Raw genomic sequence first — 11,662 nt, 5'->3', positions numbered from 1 at the left:
AAAACGCAATGAACACCATGATCGTGAGTAGACTGGTTTTCTGACCACATGGGTTCGAAAGCCGCGACCTCGACAATGGAAGTTCACGTCCAAGATTGTCTGCCTGTGTTTCTCGCAGATCTGCGACGCAAACATGAAGATCACTGCGGTCGACCCTCGCTGCCCGGGGCCTTGTCACGATGCCTTTTCTTGGCACTACTCACGGCTGCGTCGGAAGGTGGCGCACGGGCTGCTGGAGGATGGAGAGTTTCTTCTGGGTAAGCAGCCTATTGATCATCGGGCCACTTCGACAGCACGTATTAAGCTACAGCAGTGGATCATACCTAAATGTGGCGGGTTATAACATGGATGACATGCAGCAGTATGATGTATCGTATTTATTTTTGTGTATTTACTGTTACTGCTGGTGCAGAGGCACAAGAAACATTGTTATAAAGTGAATCGTATTTCAATCGTAAAACAGCAAGGCAAAAGAGGTGTGCACATCGTTATTGTCGTGTAGGATATCGCAGTGCATCATTAACCTAGAAGGCTGTGCTTACAGAGGTACCCCTTAGTCATGAATCGTCTGCATGCCTATGAATTCTGGTTCAGCATACTGGTTTTCAGCTGCTTGGTATGAATCATTTATTACATAGGCAACAACACACTTCACTGCAAATTTTGGTCGTGCAGGAGACAGTGGATATCCACTGGAGCCGTGGCTGCTCACACCAGTGTCAGGGAATCCTGGTGCAAACACTGCAGAAGGGCAGTACAACGTAGCACATGCCTTAATGCGATGTGTTGTGGAACGCTGCATTGGTGTTCACAAAAGCCGCTTCCGGTGCCTTGAAAGGTACCGGACACTCCACTACGAGCCGGAGCGGCCGGTGGTCATCATTGCAGCGTGTGCTGCGTTGCACAGCATCTGTCTTGAAGAAGCCCTGGCTGCAGACGAAGACGACACTACTGATGACCCTGACAACAATGGGCCACCTCTGTTTGCCGGGTACTTGGCGGGGACAGGATCCCGCATGACCTACCTGCGTGGTAGAGCAATGCGAGACCGTATCATTGGCCTCTTTGGCACAACCCGTCCGCAGAGGCAAGCACACCTGCAGATGGTGCGGCGACAGCAGCAGCGGCAACAGCAGCACCACCGGCAGTAAGCCCTACACCATCTGGAAGCTGTGGCTGCAATGACTCACCGTGCTGGCGTGGCGAGTTGTCGCACCCACTCTTGCTACGGGCAGTGCCATTGCCCTGTGTTAGTGCGTGAGCCCCTGTGTGATATGATGCCCTTGGCCACTGGTAGTCACATTCCAGCATTTGTAAATTACTTTTTCTTACGTGTGCTTGAAAGCCTCCAGTGGCAAGGTATGAAGTGCACAGACCAACTGCTGCTCCACCGATAGTGGTCACCAGTATGGCTTTCAGTTTATCAGCAAGCTTGCTGCACAGCTACTGCACTTTCTCCTTCTCAAGTCGAAATACACGCCGAAACAGCTCATCCAACAAGTGAAAGGCATCTTTGTACACCGTCTTTCGCCGTTGCTTACGTCGACCTGCCCATTTAGGCAAACAGTTGCTTGCGGTCAATATGTGTTTGATGAATGTGCACGAGGAAAAAGTGTGGTGTGGAGACTGCTGGGCACCAGTAAAGAGTTTGTTTTTGCACCACGTTTATTCATTGGTCACAATAATTTTTTTCGCCACAGCTGTTCATACCAGTTTCCCAAATATAACACACAGCAGGGAAACAAAAGCATGCAGCATCAACAGTGATTTGCATATGCCTTGTCGAGTGGTGCGCAGAGATTGCACAAGAACAGTTGTATCTTACACTGTGGCCAAACGGGCGAGTTGGCTGTACATTTCTAAGGCGAACAGTGCGAAAGGCCGCCGGAAAGCAGAGGAAACACAGGATGAGCGCTCGTCCTATGTTTTCTTTGCTTTCCGTCTAAGTCTTACGCGCTGTTTGCCCTTAAAAAAAAGCTTCATCTTGACTGCCAGCTTGAATGCTAATAATCACAGGTTTGGCATGTTGTGCATACTTGTAGGCCCGATGTAGCCCTGGTTTGCACTTTGCTGAAACACATTACATAACTGGTGGAATGCACAGCAAGTGCTACACAAGACATTGCTTTTCGTAGATTTTAGTGGACTAAAAAATCACGTTACGTGTACAAGACACACGTGTATCACAGACGATGGTGCCAACATGGCTGCGTTTGAAGTTGTAAAGGGACCCACAAACGAGAGCCATTAACATTGTTGCATCATACCTTTAAAGGCGGAGCTCAAGCGTCCCCCAATTTTTTTTTGCCTGCATTCAACACCAGTTCAGAAGTGACTTTGGACGAATGCTGGCAAGCCTCATTTTTCCTCGGGTCTATTGAGGGTAGAACATGCTACAATGCGCACAATGGACACTGTACGGAAAAGCAGGAAAAGTAATGCGGAAAAAAACGACTCAGGAACATGCGAACAAATTTAACAGGCACAAAATCGAAGTGTTCAAAATGTATCCAGAATACCCATATTATGATGCCCTTCATTACTACAGTCACTTCAGAACAACTTTGCCCCACATATTCCACTTGACCACATATTGCAATGAAAGAAAACAAGCACTAGAAATTGCACCTTGTGAACCTGCCACAGCTGTAGGTAAACATTTAAAAGGAATGGAAAATAAAAGAGTATAGGAGGCTTCCACACCTGGCAGAGCTTAAATTACATAACTGGAAAAAAATAAACAGTGTGAAGCATCCGGACCTGCAGAGCTTACAAGAAATAAAAAAATGATCTATATTGCACAAGGCATAGATGATCTTGAATAAATACAAAAACAGAAACCTGACAGAGAAGCAAACATGTAAATGAAAATAAACACACAAAACGGATTTTTAACATGCAAACTAAAAATAGTTCAATGAGTCTGCACCTGGCAGAGAAGTAAATAATGTTCTTGAATAAATATAAACATATGAAGCTGTTCTTTTATAAATATAAAAACACGCAAATAATGCAAATAAAAATGAACAATTCAATGTGGGGCAGGTGGCTCAAGCTGCTTTTGTAAGATTAGCGTCAGTAGGTTCACGTTCTGGATGAGCAACTCTTGCTGCCCATTTGACGCCTGCACAGCATCTGTCACCTCCCGAATGGCCTGCATGTAAAAATACTTCCAATTACAAATTATTACTGACAACCAATATTGCGATCTCGCTTAAGTTTTATGTAAAATGTCAGGTGCTAGAGATATTTTGGACAAAGTATGGTTGTAGAAGACTCGGGTCAATTTCATAAACGAAGCTGTCCCAACCACCTCCCACAAGAGGCGTGAAAACAGAAGTAGATGTGCTCAAAAGAGAGCACTGATATTTATGCTTCAGGTGACGGCTTCGACTCTGCAAAGTGCAGTGTGCGCAGCGAGTACACACCTCCAGCATGTTCTGCTGAAAAGCAGCGTCCTGGCGGTTCCGGGCCTCAGTAAGGGAATCCAAATGATGCGATTCATACAGCGTCTGGCACAGCACCTCATTGGCCCCATCGTCTCGCCGTCGCTTCTCAAGAAGGCTAGGCGTGGCGCGCGGTGAGGGCTGCAGTAGGGGCTCTGGTGTGTGCTGCTGTGAGGGCTGCGGCGAGGGCACCAGTGTAGCTGTCGGGAAAGAAAATGTGCTCATCACGTGGTGGAATAAGCAAAACATTTGGTACAATGTGTTAGAGGACTTGACATAAATATACAGGACAGCAATCTTGGGCAGCATTGTTGTAGCATATTTCATGTGCACATTTGCTAGACAGCTAGGAGATATCACAGCCTCACTGCAAGAGAAATAAACGTTCTGCACTGCGTGGCAAAGCCAGAGAGAGATAGTTTTGTGTATGCTGTAGAATCACTGCCGTATTTTGGCTACTGCTGCAAATGCTGCCAGAGAGTATAGTGCTATTACTTTCAAGCAGCTGCCAGAAAGGGTAGTATGGAGCTTGAATAATAGCAAGCCAACTCACGGTCTGTGGGGCTCAGTGTGTCTTGTCGACAACTTGCTGAGGCTCCCCGTTCATCTCCTCTGCTGTAACAGGGTAAAAGGTGCGGCTGATTGGTACTGGCAAACCATGAAACTAAAAGAGCACTAGCAAAAGAGAAGCAATCAATAATTCTCAACCACCTGTCTATGCATTCCTGCACTTCCGCCGAGACTAAAATACACCACAGATGGAATAAACAGTGCTAGTAAGGCGCAAGGCACAGACATCATGTTTTTAAACGGCCGACCCCTCGTTGTTGAGAATCGACGCAAGCTGGTTCCACAGCTCGCGCTTTTCAACAGCTGTGTATGAGTTTGTTAGGTAGGCAGAAGCCCGAGCCAAGAGCGGATGGCTCTCCATAGACTCTATTATGACTAGGTCTTGCTCGCTCGGCACTCTTCGTGTTGGTGCCATTTCGAGACTATAATTCCCGCTTAGATAATTGCAGCAGCGAACACAGCTGGGAAAACAAACAGGCAATAGTTTCTGTTCCGCTTTTCGAAAGCAGGGAATAACAGGGAAAAACATTTGCTCTGAGTTCGGGCTAATATGTTTTTACATGAACATATGCGTGTGCTGCGCTGCAGCAACTTATAGCACAGCCAAGAACGAACGAAAACAAGCAAAGTTGTTAGTGTGCGCCCAACCGCCTTGCTTGGTTCTTGCTCCTTCCCAACTGAATCATTTGTTCCAGACGTTTATGAGGCCAAAAAAGTTTATTTTATCCAACAAGCCGTGCTTCGTAGACGTCTTGTATTTCCTAAAGCAAGAGAAACAGAACCCAAATCATATGCTTGGCATATGGCATCTTACTTCAAGTTGTCTTCGTCGATTTTCGGGCCCGGCGTTTCGTTCAGGTTCCTTTCTGGAGGCCCGTGGCCTTCACTGGCTTCGATAATTGTTATCCGCGCATTTGGACAACCAAATAGCACCTTGATTTCAGACGGCGCGTAAAAAAGCAGGATCTAGCCGTGGGATCAGCTGTTTTCTTGAAGGCCGCCATGTTCACAGTTTACATCTGCCAGCCTGCCCTCACGGCAACAAAAGTTACCCACGAAAGCAGTTATTTGCAAAAGTTAATGTTCATCTGGAAAAGCAGCGCTGAACAGACGAGGACAGAGACGAGGCGACAAGAATGGGCGCTGAACTGACAACAAATTTTAATGAAGGCATTCACATTTATAAACGTAGTGCAGCTACCGTTCGCGCATGCTCAGGAAAGTCAGCTCTTTTGGTGAAAGGGCGATAGAGGCTGTGCTGACGCAGCCCTCTCCCAGGCTATATATCTGATTTGATTCAGCTATTTCTCTAGTCATACGTACACTGCTCTTTCTGATTATGGAGGTGTCACCGAGTGCAGGAGTCACCGAGTGCGCGTCTCTGTCCTCGTCTGTTCAGCGCTGCTTTTCCAGAAAACTATGTACCAACACGCCCAACTCGCCGCGTTAATGTTCATCTTGTTTTGCTTCATGGCAGTGAGTGGGAAATACACTTTTATTAAAGAACAAAACAATGTTTATTTTATTCACTGCGTGTTCTTATAAAAAAGTTAGCATGCGGCCCCTTGCCGTGCAAATAGGCCTCTTGTGCAAATAAACCCTTCCGGGGCGGCACCCTACTAGCCATTGGTTGATTCCGCGTTCCGTCACGCGTTGACGTCTCGCCTTGTCATGCTGTCGTCATTTTGACGTAACGCTCTACAACTTTAGAGCGAGTTCCGTAATTCGGGCCCAGAACGCGCTTAGCAGCGCTGCAACACGATAGCCAACATTTTAAGAGCATTAGCAATTATTCAACATGTTTCTCGATTTCTTGGGGTCTGCTACCACCTGCCTTTGGCGTGAAATTTTCCAAGTCCGAGGAATTCAAGATCGCGGCCCCTATTGCAAATCGATACAGCAACCTAATGTATTCTTGATGGGGGTGATTAGGCGACTTCATTAAGCCTAATAATCAGTCGGTGACGTCATAATAAACTAGTCACGTGACTAAGTTTAGCCGCTTATAACCAAGTAATTAATGAGGGAAGCATAAAACGAATTAGATATTTGGAATCCACTAGATGAGTAGAACACGTTAGCTCTGATATTAACTAATAAAGTTAATATTTAGTTATTGTTAGACTTAAGTTTAATTGTTTTTAAGAATTAATTAACCGACGACGTCATGATCTAATAGCATATTCGTAACGACCTCGATGAGCAGGACATGTTCAACATCAATATCGCCTAATTGGGCTAATGTTTAGTTATGGTATGGCTTAACATGGCGACCGTAACGTCAGTACTCGGCAGCTCACAATTTCATACCTCCTGGCGACCGGGCACCTACCGGCTTGAGGTAAGGAAAAGTGGCCCTCCAAAGAGCAGAAAAAATTTTCGGCCCAAATTGGTCAAAAATATCCGACCTCAAGGCGGTAGGCATGCATTCGCCGCGGATATGGAAAAGTCGCCTAATCACGTGGTAATGCATCGCGTGAATGATAGATGGCGCTACCAAACAGCTAACGCTCGTTACTTCACGTCTTTCAGACGGTGGCTGCATCATTTCTTTTTTTTGGCAGGGGTAGCTGGAAAACAGCCGTGGCGCGCCAGGCAGCGGCGCGGAACCACACGATCACTGCCTATACAGTGGCGCAACGGTCGCTTTAGGATGGGTGCATCGTCTGCTACTCCCAGCTTGAAGAGCGCAGCGTACGGTGCGCATACAAAAACGTATATTATGATCTCTCTTGTAGTAATGAAGACGTTTTAGTAGCATTCATAACCATAACTTTAGCCGGACACGCTAAAGACGCGTTGGCAAACGCCTGCTTATCTCGTTGCGACACAGTGAAAGGCATAGCTTAGGTGAGCGAACGCCGCCGCTAGCACGTGGCCTCCGCGATCCGCTCCGGCGGCGCGCCGTTGCTCCGGCCATTCCATTCGCACGGAGAGAGCGTAATCGGAGAAAGCGGTGTGACTGCTCCTCTTGCCGCACAGTGGCGCCCGCAACCCAAGGCTCGCTTTCCCTGATGCGGACGGGCGCAGAGGACGAAAACGCAGTTTTCGCAGTCTGTGTGCGACGCGCGCTAGAAAATTATCACACAGCACAAGCAGCTGACCGGTGCAATTAGGCAATTGCTTTTTTTAAATTATGACGCAGACTTAGGACTGGGGTGAGGCAGATCGTCATGAGAGCGTTCGTTTCACAACACGCAGGCAATTTTCTTTATTTCTGTAGCCATGCATGGTTTAAAAACACGGAACATTTTACAGTTGAGCGGAGAGGATTATTTTAATTCTGCAGTTCTTTTACATATTAGTTTAGAACCTGAAATTACTTTTGATATATAGAGATCATGGAGTTCTGTCAGTTTTCCTCTAGAAATGGCACAAATGTGATTTGTACTTACATGCGTGTAATATATTTAGCTTTCAACGCTTGCAGATGCCACTGAATGCATTGTCCCGCTCAAATGTTGGGCTTCCTTTTTGTGGATGGCTCTTTTGTGACGTGTTCAATTGTATTATATTATACCCCAATCCTGCTACAGCCTCGAAAGAGGCTAGCAGTATCCCAAATAAATAAAAGCCTGCAATGCATAAGGTTTTTTTACGTTGTGTATGGTTGGAACTGAGGTGAATTGAGTCTCGTTTTTTTTCCTTCGTTCGCGGCAAGCAAAAAAGAGGGTTTAAAGCGCCGAAGCTACAGTTTGGCAGGAGGGCAGATAAAACCATTTGAGGATAAATGACATTTTAGTTACAAAGACAAATTGGTAGCCATTTTGTTCAGCATCCGTTTTTATATTTTGTTTATTTTTGCACTTTCCGGTGCAGTGGCTTGCAGGCCAGCTTTTTGCGGTAAGCAGCCGTCTGTCACAGTAGCGCCGACGTTGGCTAAGAGTGGCCTCATGAATTTATCAAACACTACAGATAGTGTGCTTGCGTGGTGGTCATCTATTGCTGGGCAAACAAAAAGAGGGGCACTGCTCTAGTCGAGGCAATAACAGTACAGCCTTCTTAACGGTCACAAGGACCGTGACAAATTCTGACTTTGGGAATGTTAGCCCACCCCTTGATTGCAGGTCAATAAGCCCCATCAGCACGGAACTGGGTCCATCCGACTGGCGGAGGGGAGGGCAGAAGCTGCTTGTTCTCTGCTCCTCAACTGCTCTCGCCACGCACCCTGCTATATAAGCGATGCTGGCATTTGCTATGGTTGATGGGGGCCGCTGCACTGAAATAGAAGATACCCATATTAGTATATGGAGCTAGACATTCTGCAATGTATTCCCATTTGTGAGAGCACAAAAAAACAGCTTTTGGCACTAACCTATAAAAAAGTTCCACAGAGCAAATTTTACACAGCATGTAGACACAAAGCTTGTGCATAAACCAAATATGACATTTATCATTTCGCCACTCAACGTTCATTCCCTCAAAATTTTCAAATTTTGGGCATTGATAACATTCAGTTGTTATAGCCTTGACATAACGCGAAAGGATCGCTTTTTGGTGGCGCTTCACATGGGTGGAGTAGGTGAAAGAGTGTGCACTCACGAGGCATCGCTTTCAAGGATGTGAAGAGCTCGTCTATGTGCATCACAAAATCTTCCGTTCCCGTGAGCCTGAAACAAAAATATGCACACTATTGATATCAGCCAAATATATGTATTAGACAAATCGCTTTTGGCTGCAAAAGAACAGCAATAGTAGTCCAGCGAGCCAGCCAAGCGTAAGCTCTTGAGAAACATTTGATACAAGATAGACCTGGCTGGGGCAACTTGCGCTGTCTCGTTCGAGTCATGCGTGGTTGCCTGTGCTGTTGCTTCAGCCGAAACATCAAGTTCGGAGGACGTCACATTCAGGGCGGCACCATGCATACTGCAATACATGTAAAACAGTTACCACCACTACTAAGCAGCAGCCACATAAAGCAAAAACTGCTTGTAACACATTGCCCATCGGCACAGCAGGACTTGCGTGCTCGTGTGTTCTGAACTGTAAAAAATTCCAGTCAGCAGGCAGGCTACAACACTAGTACCTGCTCGCATCGTGAAATCTTAGTTGTGCAAGGACCTGAAATGTGATAAGCTTTCTATTTTGAAACAAGAGACAACCAGTTCACAACTATGAGCACTCGTCCCGGAGCTCAAATAACATGCACCTACCTCAAAACAGTCTATCCGTTTTCAGCGTTTGAAGCTTGGGATGGGCACAGGCTGCCAGTCCGCAAGATCCTCTCCAGGCTAAATGTCACGGCTCTTGCATCCAGACAGTCGTTTCCGCCAGCCATTTGCCGCAAAGAACTGAAGAGGAGCTCGACGGGGTCGCTCGGGAAGTTCCTTGTTAAAACATAAAAGAAGCCGCTCTCGAGAAGATACTTAATGCATAGTACCGTAGATTTTCTTGTCAGCAAGATAGCTTCGTAGGTTTCAGCACTAAGAAACTTTTTCCCGCTTCTTTTACAGGCATTGTAGAGAGTTTCGAGGTATTCTGGGAACTCCTTCTCCAGCCATTGTAGGCGTCCGTCGGTAGCGCAAAAAAAGTGCATTTGGTCAGGCTTTCTCATATGCACATGTGCTGTTCGGTTGGCCACATTGTGGATGGCAAACCACTTCTGCATCATCTTCATAAACAATTTTGTTGCGTCTGCGTTCCTGAACTGTTCTGCCTGAGGGTGGTAACTGCGGTATTCTTTCAAAAAAGAAAGCGCCGAGATAACTTCATCTGAAAACAGCTGCACTGCTCTGCCCACATGCATCTTCTCAAAATTAGTTGGCTCTATGTGCTTCTGTATCAGCTAGGAACCGAACTGGTTTCACAATCTCGTTTTTTTGAAGGACATAGAGCTACTTCACAAAATCCCCAGTTATTGGCTGACTGCCATCTGTCATTTCCCCGTCCAGAAGAAGGCTTCGCGCGTTTTTTATAATATGACACTGGTCAAAGCGCAAGAATAGGCTTCTTTCTGGATCACATGGATGACTGACCACTGGCTTGAGGGAGCCATTGCCCAGGTGGCGCATCATTGTGGCATTAATCTTGTGGTTATCCGTGACGATCCGGACGACGTAGAGGCCACACTTTTCAACTTCAGCGATCACTTCTTTTGTCAGCTGATACAGGATCTTGCCACTTAATCGGTTAGTGAAGAAAAAGCCGCAAGGAATTTTGTACGACGTGGGCAGGCCTGTTGCAACAAACCACAGCACCTTGTTTGCAAGCATGATGTTGTTTCTATTATCTCCTGTCCCACCGTCTTCTCTCACAGTTTGCTGACCAAAAAAGCAGTCCATTTTACGATCGTAGATGTATATGGAACTTATAGCCATTTCATCCACAATAATTGAGGAAAACCGCGCTTGCTCTTTCAGCTGCCCCACCTTTTGCTTTAGGCGTTCTTTCATTAATAGTGTGATCCCACTTTCACTGTTGGAGTTGCCAACATAGCGAAGTAACGTGTTTTTTTTAAGGCAATTTCAACAGTCCTCTGTTGCGTATGTAACGGTATGCCTTAGGGGACAGGTAGTACAAAACTACACATTCCCGGACAAAGTCTGGAGACCACACGGGCCGTTGCCTTGACGCATTGGCGATCTGTTCCGCTAGGCAGTCTTCTAAGCAGAACTGGGCTGTGCCGACCTTGTCCAAGCACTTTCTCAACACCAAGTGGAGAGTGTGGTTTTCCAAACCACTGAGGTTCTTTTTAGGCGGCTGTTTTCTCGCTGCAGTCTCCCGATAGCATTTGCTTTCCTGAACAATTGCACTCTCATTCGGTTTATATTTCTTGAATCCGACTGCTTGCGCGGAAGAAGGTCATCGGTAGTTTGCGTTGCGCAATCAAGTGCCTCACTAGACTGCTGTAATTCACCGACTGCATCTTGTGCATTTGGTTTCTCATATCCTGCACCTTTAGGACTTGCTTCTTCATCTCCTAACAAGGGTGCATGAATCAGGCTATCTTCATACACTACAGGAAACGAGCAGGCAGAAGTTGCCGAATGGCCTGCGCTTTTTTCGCGACCACAGGCTGAACCAGCAGCTTCATCAGGGCCGCTGGATAAATTTGATGCCCTTTCTTGGTTTGGAGTAGAATTCTGCGTCAATCGCTCCAACTTATGTCTTTTTTGTGGCTGTTGTGGTTGCATGTAACTTGGGTAACCCGCTAACACACTCGGAACAGCATCCCGTTACAGGCGCCGCAGCTTTGTGGACCCCAAAGTTTAATCCGAATCTAAAAAGTGAAGGCTGCAGACGACACTGCTAGCAGACTTGTCATTTGGGACAAAAACTTTTCTTGATATGGCCTTCAGCCATGCTTGGCGGCGATCATCCTTCGCGGGAAATTCGTGAAAACTTATTTCAAGTTTTTCTTTTTTTTTCTGTCAGAGTGGCAGAAAGGTACGCAGCAGGCAGCAGTACATTTATCTGAAAAATACAGAAGCAGATAGGATTGTAGTGCGAAGCTCATGACAGAGAACCGATGCAGTTTTCATCACACAGCAAATAATTTAATTGCAGGATCACATTAGCTACACGAAACCACTCGCACCTACCAGGAACACATGCGGCATAGCAAAACAAAGCCCAGCAAAAAGTTCTCGCTTCAAGAGCAAAAAAGCAGAGCTCAGAACTTCTGACTCTCGTGGTGGCGTATAAAC

The 11,662-nt window shown here is 46.3% G+C and overlaps 1 pseudogene; it reads right to left on the bottom strand.

Moving 5' to 3' along the window:
* Nucleotides 1-7,368: 7,368 nt before the first annotated feature.
* LOC144123159 (uncharacterized) lies at nucleotides 7,369-10,030 on the bottom strand (annotated as a pseudogene).
* Nucleotides 10,031-11,662: the final 1,632 nt, after the last annotated feature.

The sequence above is a fragment of the Amblyomma americanum genome, chromosome 1, assembly GCF_052857255.1.
Source record: "Amblyomma americanum isolate KBUSLIRL-KWMA chromosome 1, ASM5285725v1, whole genome shotgun sequence".
NCBI lineage: Eukaryota > Metazoa > Arthropoda > Arachnida > Ixodida > Ixodidae > Amblyomma > Amblyomma americanum.
The sequence above is the reverse complement of the archived record's forward strand: the minus strand, read 5'-3'. Positions and strand labels throughout refer to the sequence as shown.